We start from the raw sequence: 10,070 nt of genomic DNA, 5'->3' as shown, positions 1-10,070 counted from the left end.
TACTTTTGCAACAGAGCTCCTTGTGCAAACATGGTGCAAACTCAGAATTTCTTCTGCCGAAAAAAATCCCATTTCAACACTCATTTCAAACCTGGCAGTGGTCTTTCGGGTAGATATTGAACATCCATGGTTTAGACAGTGCTTTTACATAACTAGGATATAAAATGAGCTAAATAAGGGAATACCAGTGGGAGATCATATAAAATTAATGGGGGGCCTTCCTTTAACAGGTAAACTCAGCATTACTTTATAGCCCTGATATTTTCTCTCAAAAGTAACAGAAGTTCCCATTTTTGAGTTGAAAAGCACTGCACTGTGTGTATAGAGTTGCAAGGTTGGCAATAAGTATAATAACGGTAATGATTATTTTAGAGTCGCACTGCATTAAGCCTGAAATTACAGAACTGAGTGAAGGCCTAGGCTTGAAAGAATGTAACTTGATGAAACAGTGAAGAAAGACAAAGGGTAAGAAAAAAGGATACTTAACAAAAAAAATTCCTCACATTTCCACAACAGGTCAGAGCACACATTTTTGGTGGTCACACACGTTTGCCACAGGGGTTTTGACCTAAGGCTCTTGCTCAAACCCACCCAACCAGCCACCAGGGTAAGTAACTAATTTGAGAGATTCCTGTGAAAAACTAAAAAATGCTGAACAGCAAGGCTGCCTTTACCCTTTCCCTTCTTTAGCTGCCATTCTCTCTCTCCCTCCCACTCTCTCTCTCTCTCTCCCACTCTCTCTCTCTCTCTCTCTCTCTCTCTCTCTCTCTCTCTCTCAGAGCAAGCTTCAACAGGCCTAATCCTCAGCAGTAGTAACAGAAACTCAGGGGATTAGCAAGTATGGAAATGTTCTGCAGATTAACAATGGTTGACATTGCTTTGCCAGCAGTGATATATCTCAGTCTTTAGCAGAAACCTTCAGGTCATACATTCAGGTGCAAAACAGTATGAGGCAACACTAGTCCAATTAAACAACACCGTGCAGTGCAGTGCAAAGCAATGAATACAATACAATCAGTAGCAAGTATAAAGCATATAGGCAGGGCAAAAGTATATCAGTGTGCAGATCTGACTGTGCAAACTGCACATTACGATATGCACTACAAAAAGAGTAAAACACTATCTGTACATATTATGGTTAATCACCTTAAGTAGCATAGTTCTTGTCTCTGAAAGGAAAATATGGACAGTCCAGGGAAAAAGACTTTCATACAGCCTTAAAAACTTTTTCAGGTCAGTGGTTCTATATAGAACCATGACCACTTTACAACCATTGTACAACCATTTTAATGCATGTTTATTATTTATTTTTTGCGTGGTTATTGGGTTCTTCTCTATGATAGAGAGACCTTGTATATTCAAGGGGTACTTTACAATGTGCTCACAAAGAAACTTGAAGTTCCTGACTGTCTCCACACTGGAGCCATTAAAGTGTTACAGATCAGTTTGAGCTCATCAGGAGTCATCAATCCTATCTTTTGTTTTATGTACTTGGAGAGGCTTCCATATTTAAGCACTTAGATTATTAAAAAAAAAAAAATCTTGTGAGAGAAAGAGCAGAGGACATCAGGTACAAATAAAGATGCCTAGAAGATTTTAGTCACATATGTGCAAAAAGGGTCATTTAAGAAAATAAACCATCTGGCTCCTAAATCTTATCCTAGTCCAGTTAAGTTAAGGACTGTTAAGTTGATGTCATCAGAAGGTCTATAACAGGTTATTGAGGATGTTGGTGGGCAGTGGTGGCTCAGAGGTTAGAGAGCCGGGCTATTAATGGCAGGGTTCGATACCCGGGCTTGGCAAGCTGCCACTGTTGGGCCCTTGAGTAAGGCTCTTCCCCCTCTCTGGGTGTGTTTCACTGGTATGTATGTGTGTGGTCACTGCACGGATGGGTTCAACGCGGAAGCCACATTCCATATGTGTCACAAAATGTCACAAATGGTGTAGTAGACCTGTAAGATGATCAGAGAACATTTCATGTGAACATTTACAGATCTGAACTTGGACACTCCAAATATCGTGAAGACTATTAAATTCAGTAGACCTCAGTAAAAGTGATGCTGCTTCACCATTGCAATGTTGTTGACATGTTACTGACACTCTGGCAAGTGCTTATTGAATCTACAAAGGACCACTCCAAATAAAGTGTCACCCATATCTCTACTTTTTTAAACAGAGGAGGCCTGGAGACAGGACAGGGTGTGTGAAAATAAAATAACAATTGAACACAATATAGTTCCATTACCTAGAAAAAGTGCTGTGGTGACAATGTTCGTACCCTGAAAGTGTAGCCAACATAGATCCATGTTTATTCTAATAGATTCTGCTTGCCTGGATAACATGATTAAAATATTTGTGTGTGTGAAGAGGTTGAGAAGGACATGACAGAAAGAAAGACATGGTGTTTAGGTGTCAGTGGCCTTTAGGGGTTTACAGGTTTTTTTTGCTGGTCTTTAAGAAGTGAGCTCAAGTGATTAGTTAAACTGCACCTTGTATGAGGAGGCACTTAATCTTTCATTTAGCCTACTTGTCCTCCTTCCTCACACTTCTGAGGTTTACATTGCAACTCAGAGTACAAGGAGATATTTAGTCTTGCGTAAGCAGTGAAAGGCCTTTCTGGTTTGACAGGCGTACAAACAGCTACCTGCAGATAGAGCTGCAGAGAGCTCTTTCATTGTTCTTGCTTTTACACATCACTTACGTCTCATTCACTCACTCTGTCTTCCTATTTTCTTTAGGTGTTTGAAGACTTGCTCCACTGGTATTCCTTTTATTGCATTAAGAGTGGACTGGGGGCCACATCAGTGATACTAATTGGACATCCCATCCCCCTCTTTATATAAGTTCCTGAATATTTTAACTAGGTGTGTCTAGTTTTCACTTGTGGCTAACAAACAAAGCAGGTCTTTCAACTGAACTAAGCACTCACACAGATTCACCCAGTTTAACACTCATCAGTAACACAGGTACTGATTTCTGTTCTGAAAACCATGAGAAAAAAACCCCAGCTAAGTCACCAGCTTCGATGGGCGTTGTTATCTGGTGGAGTAGTGATGACAGCAGACGTTATTTTTGTTGGTTTTGAGTTGTGATGTTGAGTTGTGACCGAAATTCAACATCTTTCAAACGACACAAGCCAACATCTTATTCATGTAAAATAAGATCATTTCGTTGTGAGGTATGGCGAACAAAACCCAGCATCTGCTAAATTTTATAAAGTTAACATCCACACAACATGAACTTTTAACCACAGTTTAATGTCGGTCTAACGTTGAAGCTTGATGTCGACCCATTGTTGGTTTGTGATGGATATGTGACTTTGTTTTCCCGTCAGAATTCAACATTCGTGAAACGTTGGAGTCTACCATCTTTCTGATGTCAAATTGATATCCAGTGCCTGCTGGGAAAGTGCGCATTAATATGCCTCCTTATTTATCCACAAGCTGCAAAAATGCGTAGAGTAGAGATTTGCATGGAGTATGCGCTGAAATGTACAATACACACTATAGTGTCGCTCTCACGCTAAACCCTTGTCTCTCCAGTTTTATTTTTCACTTTTTGACATAGTTCGGATTTGGCAGCTGTTCTTTACTTTGTAGAAATGATCCAAAATAACTTGGAATACAATCTTTTTTACATTAATTTCCATTGAAAGTTTTTACTTTCTTCTGTAAAGTTAACATTTTGGAGATAGGAGGTTTTATGTGACATTGACAATACGCTACATTAATCAATACAGTGCAAAGATTAAGATTATTCTTTTCATAGTAAATCAGGATGGATGCATTGTTATGTCTCTGAAATCCATTAACTATTTAGGTGCTAGGCCTATTATTCAGGGATTACTATAAATTAGTGATGTTGTATTATAATTAGTAGCGTAATTATGTGTACTATGAAAACAATGCACATTTTATAAGACAGAGGGAATGGAGTGTGGGCCAGTGTACAGGCCCTTAGGGTTTCATGGCATTAAGAAACTGTTTTAGGAAAGTCTGTAGAAGAGATTAAACAATTATGTTAATGTTCGCATAGTGCAGTTTCCAATGTAACCTTAAGCTAAGAAGCAGGTTTGTAATTAGGGGAGGTAGTTGTTTAACCGACATTTGACACACCCATAAGGAGTGGAGGTGTGTGTGTGTGTGTGTGTGTGTCACACACAGTGCTTTTACTACACTAAAACTAATGTGCAAAATACATTTGAATGGTCTACGTCTTGATTTCCCAGCACTTCCAGCAATTCTGCATCACATCCATTCCTTACTTCCCACTACAGTGACTTTTAAATAATTTCACAGATGTTTCAAAGGTGCCCATTAGCTTGCAGCATTAGGGCCAGCCTCAGCTGTGTGTGGAAGCATATGAAAGCAATCGGGCAGGTTTACATTTTGTGTCCATGGCAGACACAATCTTGTCAATTTGCTCTTTTCAGTCCTCAGGCATCTAGCCAGCCTTCAACACACCATAGCAGTGAGGCTTAAAGTGAGAGAGATAAAGTTGAGTGAGTGACAGAGTGATCGACAGGGCTACTCTAGGTTGAAAAGTGTGGCAGCATATACTTTAGTTTCCCCTGCAAGCGTTGGTGACATTCCAGGTCTTGCGCAAGCCTTCCAAATCTAAACAGGTGTTTAAATCACATGTTCTGGGCTGGAATTTACAGAAAAAGATGTAAACCTGTTTTTTTTTTTTTTTTTTTTTTTTTTTTGACCAGCATGTCTCTACAAAGAAATTCAGTCAGAGCAAACAATCAGCTCAGGTGTAATAAGATCTAAACCTTTGAATGGTCCTTTAAAGGTGCTATTCCAGTCAGTTTTCTTCTGTAAAGTCACTGTCACTCAATCTGTGCACTCAAACTCTACCATGGCAAATATAACTAATACAATCCTGCTTTCTTTGCCCCAAGTGTGCGTTAGTTGCACAAAGGTTGTCAAAATCCTGCATGCTGAACATTCTAGGAGATTAGGACACATTTGTCAGTGTTGCAGAACCTGACAACGTAAAGGCGTTTTTAAAAACTAGCATTGATCAATCTGCTAATCTGTTGTTTTTTGCTCAATGGGCACATTGTTCCAGGGCTGTCAAGTAATAGCTATGTTTGTGTGTGGGAATGTGTGCATCTTCCCCTAAGCCTCTATACATGCCGCTGTGTGGGCGTGTGGGTGGGGGTGGGGGTGGTCCATGAGTTGAAAGCATGTGCATTACATAACATGGGTTTTATGGCAACTGAAAAGGTGCTCCAGTATAACATACTGAAACTGATTAGCAGTGTTAAGAAACAGGACTGTCGGGACAATCATTCATTTGGGAATAGCAAAATGCATACTGACCAGTATGTTTATCTCAAAATGTGCATCCTCAGCAGCAAGCTTGCTCAGAATGTGAGCTCCAATAAACAATTTGGCATAGAGGAATGATGAGATGTCATCTAAAACTCATGTGGTACAATGAAAGCCTCTTAGATGTCAAGAAATCCCGCCACACACTCCATAGCAAAAGGACTTTTGTTCTGTCGACATTTCTACTGGTTCTCCTCTGCCAGTCCTTCACATGCTGGATTCTGTCCACTGCGTTTCAGTGCTTACTTTCTGTCTGCTATGCTGTGATTTGTTATGAAAAATGAGCTGCTTATCCCTCACTTTATAGAGATCTAGCATCACTAACTTTCCATATGCTAACATTTGCCATTAGCTGTCATTCACTGCTAGCCAAGTAAGCCTAATTTGTTTGAACTTTCCTTTTTAAATGTGACTCTTTTATATAATGTGTTGACTGGTAATTAACTCTCTGGAAAAAAATCCCCCCAGAAAAACAGAACCTGCTGTATCTGGCCAAAGACAAACCCTGCTGAACCATGGTCTGGGCATGCAGCGCACAGTGGCCACACTTGGCCTGCAGTTTGGAGGGATCTTCTGAGGCTGAGTCATTCTGGAATGGCTGATATTAATTCCAGGGAGAGCAAAAACAGTGTCTGGATCAAAGCTCACTGTGTTAGCGTGTACAGGAAGTCGCACACTCCCATACAGGGATGTTGCTAGGCACCGGGTGGGGAAACACAGTAACAACAGTAGAAGTAGCTGAAGCATACTGTACGTCTTCAAAAATGCAGGACAAGTCTAGTCATAGGCACGCTAGGCTGTTCACAAACATGATTATTGTCTGTCTCTTTCTCGCACTCTCGCTCTGATTGTGTCACCTGGCATAGCTGTAGCACTTGGTAATGCTGCATGTGAGGTTTCTCAGATTTCAGGTGGTGAATGATATTACTCATGCTACCCCAGGTTCCTGTGCTGTCTGCTTTTTACGTCACAGGGCTCTTTTCTAAAATGTTGTCGTTTCAAAAGAGTTAAGTTTTATTAAATTAAGTTTTAGTCCAGTAGAATAGTGAGGTGTGTGAGTGAGTTTATCAGCTGCTTCAGTAATCAGTGTTTTGTATCTCTGGCTTTTAAATAGTTCTCAGGTTTTGATAGGCACTCCCTAGACAGCCACAAAGGCCTGGTCAGATGATTTTTCACCATGAAGGCATTTTCTTGTTGGTTGATAGTATTTGCTCTGCTGGTTTAGCATTCTTCTGTAGATCCGGAGGTTCTCACTGACAGAGAGTTATGGGGTATTTTCAGCAAACAGATGGCTTTCAGCAAACTGGCAACACCCATCCACACATAAAGCATTTATTGTATGCTGCAGGTAAAGGGCAATAAATTATGGCTGAATGGTTTAGAAAAAAAAGTAGGCATGCTCTGTTAGCAACGGTATAGGACATGCATTATGTAAACTATTCTCTAAGCATATTCAGAAACACTCTGAGAACTTCCATACAGCATACAGATGCATGCAAAAGATGCAAGGACACCCTTGGCCAAATCACGCAGTAGGAAACACGGTCTCTGCAGCTAATCAACATTTTATATTTCATTAACAATTGAAACTCAAAATCATCTTTGTGTGCCTGTGCAATCTGGACTTGGACCTTACAGAGTCAGCAGAACCGACCCAAGGCATACTCGAATTACGCAGCCGCTTAGGGCCTCAACACCACCAGGGGGCTCCCAAAGGCACCAAGATATCATGATAAAATATATACATATATATATATATATATATTAAAAATAACACTCAATAATAAAATGAAATGGTATTACACAGGTAAAGCATTTTTTTTATATTAATTTACTTTCATAGTTGGCACATCAATACTAGGTTAACCTGGGGGATGCATTACGTAACAGAACTACCTAAAGTGCAGGAAAGAATGGTGTGTAACTAGATTTCAGAAGGCCAATCAGAACCAGTAGGGCATTCCTGGTGGTTGGTGGAGCTGAAGCCATTCTACATTGTAAGCTTCAGTGTGCCATTTAAATACCTGCACCTGGCATGCTTCCTGTCAACCTAAAAAAAGTGTTTTACAAGCAGCAGAAATTCACCTGCCAAAGTCAGGGCATTCAACACATGTCTAGTCAGTAACATAAAAGTCTTGTACCTGTACAAATCATCATCATTATTATTATACTCTGCACGCCCTTTGGGTTGTGTTCAACCCCTGCAGAAATACGTTCAAGCATTAAAAAAGCAATTAAATAAAATCAGCCTCTATTTGTTCCGTGCTGAAGGCAACTCTTAGTAGAATGTGTGGTCTAGTAGGTGTATAGACATGTGATTGCAAGCTTGGGGCAGTCAGACGAGTAAGGCACGCTTTAGGAGGCCATCTTCTCTCTCAGGCTACACACACCTGGCAAGCTCCTTATAAACAAGAGCCGTTTAGTCAAACCCACTTCTTCAAGGAAATACGCACACACATACTCCCATACAATACCATGACTTACATCTTGGTAGTGTAGGCCAATAACTTCAGGCATTTCATCTACACTGCATTCCATTTGTGTGTAAAATCGGGCTGTCATTCTCAAACTGAGCAGCAGAGGAATAAAAGTTTTACTGCTGTTGTATCTCTGTTTTTGTATCTGTACTTTTGACTGCCAGTTGTTTTTTTACATTGTGTCAAAATGTTATTATAAACTTCACACTGATTTCAATTGAAAGTTAAGAAGGTTGTTTTTCTCCTGTAAAGTTGTCCTTTTGGAGATGCTAGGTGTTGGCATGACAGTGACAGATGTGTTTTGTGCTTTATTTTGAATTCTGTGTAACCTGATGTTTTGTGTTTTGTGGCTTAACGCATTTTGACTTTAAACATCTTCCCTACAACTCAAACGCCCACTTTCTGAGGAACTGTTTTCATATTAACTTGTTTTAGTGTGGCAAATGAAGCATAAATGTTAGCACCATCTCCTAATAGTTCATAACAGTTCTTGGTCAACTCACGTCATATTCCAATGAACCACTACTGAAACATGCATGAATTGGCTGTGCAATTCAATGCAGCACCCTACAATCACACTTTACAGGCTTTATGCAAACCCTGGCTTATACATTTCTATATTTCCTGCTTCGTTCAATTCCTTTTTTTAAACCTAGATGTATTTGAGCTGGTGCCAACATTAGGATGAACTAAACCAACGGCTTTTGTCCCTCCACCCCGGTCTGTCAATTATCGTGTCTGAATCAACCACGCTAAACAACAGACAAGCATTCTCAGGCTAGCTGATTCGATTGGCATTTCAGAGATATGTAAAGCACACAAACCAACACTAACTCCACCAAACTCAGGCACGCCAATCAAAGTTTAAGTCATACCATCTCACACCTACGCACAATACACTAGCCACAAAGCATTAGTGTTACAGCATTCAGCCATGTAGTCAGTCATGGAATTCCTACTGCTAATGCTATGCCTACTACTACAGGGCTTCGCTAAAATTTGGGAACACCATGCCTTCTCTTCTGATGAATGTCAGATTTCTACTGCTTGGTTTTCACTACTGATATTGATTTTCTCTTTTTAGCTAAGAAAGAAATGTACCTACAAAAGTATTTAGGATTTAGGATGCAGCACTGTGGCTACAGCTAGCAAAAGTCGACACAAATATTCACAAATATACAGCACTGTGGATCAGTACAACTAACAACAGCTTTTCAGGTGTATAAACAGTATAATGAGGTACATGTATTTACCCTTTCCAGACTTTTCCTTCACTTTCAATTACTGACATACTGATTTACCTGTGACACAGCTTTACAAAACAAATCTTCCCACACTCTTACAAAAGCCAGATTCCAGACAGAACCAAAACTAATAAAATGTTATTTAGTTTATCAAACTGGCGGAAAATGTTTGTGGATGTTTCTTTATAGAACCTTTTAAAAACGTAGCATTTGTAGCACCAAAAAGGGTTCCAGAGGTGTCACGAAGCACGCTTTTTGCTTAGATTGCAGATTACACCATATGTCCAAAACGTACTATATGTGGACACCTGATAATCCATTTTTTACTTAGGTACTTAGGAGTTTGTCTCCCTTCACTGCAGATCTCTGAATGCATTCCTTAACAAGAACATTTGTGAGGTCGGGTACTGATGTCGGATCTTTGACTCTGAATTACGAATGGCACTCTCATGACAACTCATCTCAAAGTCATTGAATGGAGCTCTGACACTTCAGAGAATGTAGTTTCAATACTCCACAGCCCAAGTGGGAGTGCACCAGAACATCCCATTCTACTGGCAAAGCTTTTCCATAGAAATCGTTCAGCTGAGTCGGCAATGGGTGCAACCTAATGCAGCTGAATGTATGACTTAAAAGAGTTGTTACTTCTGTTAAAAAAGCAAGACTAGATAGTCTTTTGACAGAGCACTGCAGAGTATTTTAATCATCAACAATAATGTGAGAATAGTCATGTCTAATATCTCTAGTATTCTTTTCTATTTGTAACGTTGTGATTACAGCTGATTAGAGTGGTTGTGAGCAGACGCACAGAATAAAAAGAATATTGTTTTGTCTCTGAGGTTTTTTAGGGTGAGACACTGATTAGGAGATTTCAGGTTTTCCTTCAAATTATATCTGATTTGTACTGGGCATGCCATGCATGTACATAGCCCTGAGGCCCTTTGGGGGAACTAAACAATGTTATCAACCGATATCAATATGGAAAACAATGATTATTTAATAAGTTTTGCACA

Source organism: Salminus brasiliensis, chromosome 7 (genome assembly GCF_030463535.1).
Source record: "Salminus brasiliensis chromosome 7, fSalBra1.hap2, whole genome shotgun sequence".
NCBI lineage: Eukaryota > Metazoa > Chordata > Actinopteri > Characiformes > Bryconidae > Salminus > Salminus brasiliensis.
The sequence above is the reverse complement of the archived record's forward strand: the minus strand, read 5'-3'. Positions refer to the sequence as shown.